We start from the raw sequence: 2,782 nt of genomic DNA, 5'->3' as shown, positions 1-2,782 counted from the left end.
CAGTTTTCATGTTTATGCTGCATAATTCTGCGGGTATTGGTATACAGTTTAGATTCAGTCCCTGCAGTTAACTTGCTGACTTCTCCAGTTGTTTATAGTTCAATATGATGCATCAAGTGTGTGCATAACGAGAGGGAGTTTCCTTCCCACATCTTGTGTTTATATGTGTCTTATGTCCAGCATTCATCAATGGCGAGAGCAAGGGGGAAAGGATAAGACCAATGTGTAAGTCTGTCTGTGCCCATGCATGTCACCCACATCGGTAATTCTCTACTGTGCATTTACAGCCAGTTCTCGGGTGCCCCTACACCCAGCCCTTGCCACTTTTGAAATATCTCCATTGTTTCGTGCTGTCTCTCTGTGCTCTTTTCACTAAGATGAATCACTTCTACCCAACTGCTACAAATTTCATCTTACAAAACACTCATTAAGAATCGCATGCATCAATATGCACTTCGCATCTCTCGTTATTTGGTTCTCCTGGATCTCTTTCATATGATAAAAGTTCACAGCAACTTGACTTGGAAAAGACAATTGCGTTCCTTTGCATTGTCCCAATTCAATCTACATTTCAATGTAGTTTAGGCAACAGACTAAAATTATTCTTTGAGATTTTATTATAGCGTCGATGCATATAAACAGACCATTGGACAGCTGTGATCAACCAAAGATAGCAAAATTGAAATTGTTGATAACAGCGACGAGAGTGGGATTCGAACCCACGCGTGCAGAACACAATGGATTAGCAGTCCATCGCCTTAACCTCTCGGCCACCTCGTCACATAAGTTAGGGACACATTTGACATTATGAATAAGTGAATTGCGTAAATTATGCTGAGCAGCAGATATTTCTCCTTGGTATCAGTGAAATGATAAATAGTACAGGACGGTTTCAAGAGTATCGTCTTACCTCTGAGTTGTGGGGCAAACACACTCCCACTGTGACTCTCTACTCACAGTGATCTGAACAAAAATGAAGAAATGACGATGTAACAAGGTCTGTTGATTTCTGTGAAGATTTGAAGTCAACGGACTGAAGAGCCCATGACAGCAGGAGGTGTAACGTTGTCTGTGAGGAATTGTTTTCCCGACTGGAGGAGAGTGCATAGTGCTCAATGTCATTACTCAGAACATCTTTCTTCCACTCAGATATTTTTGACACGCACCTGTGTACACAACAGACAATTTCAAAATCTTAAATAAGGCTAAACTGACAATTGAATTCAACAATGCAAAAACCTTGATCTGTATCATTTTCCTGGCTGTGTGACACCAAGTCACTGTATGATCACAGCAATACAGTGAGCAAGTGTCAGGAGAAAAATGAGTGCAGTGCCAGCGCGAATGCTGGGAGCAGCAGTTGACACACTGGCAAGTGCATTCCCCTGAACAGGAAAACTTCCCAAACAGTGGACTGCGGTGGAAGAATTCAGAGGGGGTTTACACTTTGGAATTTGATGCCAGAGACACAATGGAGATCTGTTATTGAGTCTGTTCAAGATGAAGGTTTTAAGATTTCTACTGATGAGAAACAAAATAAAAGGCTCATGGGCTAGTGAATGCAAAAGTTGAAGTTGTACATTTTTACATCTATGCAATGAGTAGCTCACCACTTGCCTAACACGGGGTCAGAACCACTGGTGAAGATGATCGTATGATCGCAGTGACCAGCCATGGAATGAGAGAAACTCGGTTTACCGAGTTCATGTACGACCAGGAATGTGGAGGTAAGCATTAATGTGTTGCTCCAATGCTGAAGGTGATCAGTGCACGGTATCTCTGAACCAGTACAGTGGGCTGCGCTCTGCCGAAATTTTACGTTTGAGCCTCACATGGAACAGCTTCAATTTGTCATGGTGAGGGATACGGATAGAAGCTGATATTGAGCAATGTCACATTTATGGGAAAGTACCAGTTTTTATGGATTGAGAAACGACCTTTTCAGGATACTGACAGCTTGATCAACAAACATATTGCAAATATTTAAAACGTGAAGAGACATGTGTGGAGGGAGAGCCGAAGGTGAATTTTCAGCAGACGGATGAAGTTTCCCATGTGCACTGCGTTAAATTCCAGGAAAATAGATGTTGATCTGTTTTCATGTTATGCAGTTTGTTGCAAACACGCAATGGCCATTGTAATAATAATAAGAAAAATAGACTGATCGCATAGGACAGTCTGAATATTGTATTTACTTTTAGTCTGAGCATCTTTCAGCTGGAATGGTGTGCTGAGACAGTACAGAGGGTTAAAAATACAAAAAAGACAGAGTAGACTTGGTGGTGGATGTAAGAAAGCGTGAAATACACCTAACGTCATGTGAATGTGGTCAAATCTTTAAAGTAGGTGTTGCGTCTCCAAGTGACGAATGAATTGCCACTCATTAGGATGTAACTTCTGTCTGCAGTTATTTTACGACTTCAGCCCCATTTACAATGCTTCACCTTGAATAATTGCTATATCTTTCAAATCCAGGAACTTTTTATACTGAATTGTATTCAGCTGAACGTGTTCATGAAATGTCTTTGTGTCTGAAAACAACCAAATCGAAATTAATCCAGACCCACACTTTTCCTTTCTTTCAATGGTAAATTCCCTCCTTGTATGTTTGTTGGTGTGTTTTTTAAAACACGATGAAGTCATAAATCTACGTTTTATTTCCAGAAAGTAATTCAGGAATTCAGCAACTTTATTGAGTGGAAGAAACTCTCATTCTTAATCATTCACTGATGGTTTTGAAGCTCCACCAAAAGTTGTTGATGCACTCGAAAGACGAAATTGC

At 40.6% G+C, this 2,782-nt stretch overlaps 1 non-coding gene across 1 annotated transcript; it reads right to left on the bottom strand.

Annotated features, from left to right (window-relative positions):
* Window positions 1–698: 698 nt before the first annotated feature.
* Window positions 699–780, bottom strand: trnas-gcu. The gene has a single exon. It is a non-coding gene; the product is annotated as a tRNA-Ser (tRNA).
* Between the last annotated feature and the right edge of the window lie 2,002 nt (window positions 781–2,782).

Source organism: Chiloscyllium plagiosum, unplaced genomic scaffold, assembly GCF_004010195.1.
Source record: "Chiloscyllium plagiosum isolate BGI_BamShark_2017 unplaced genomic scaffold, ASM401019v2 scaf_92508, whole genome shotgun sequence".
In the NCBI taxonomy this organism is placed as follows: Eukaryota; Metazoa; Chordata; class Chondrichthyes; order Orectolobiformes; family Hemiscylliidae; genus Chiloscyllium; species Chiloscyllium plagiosum.
This window is presented reverse-complemented; position numbering and strand designations above follow the sequence as displayed.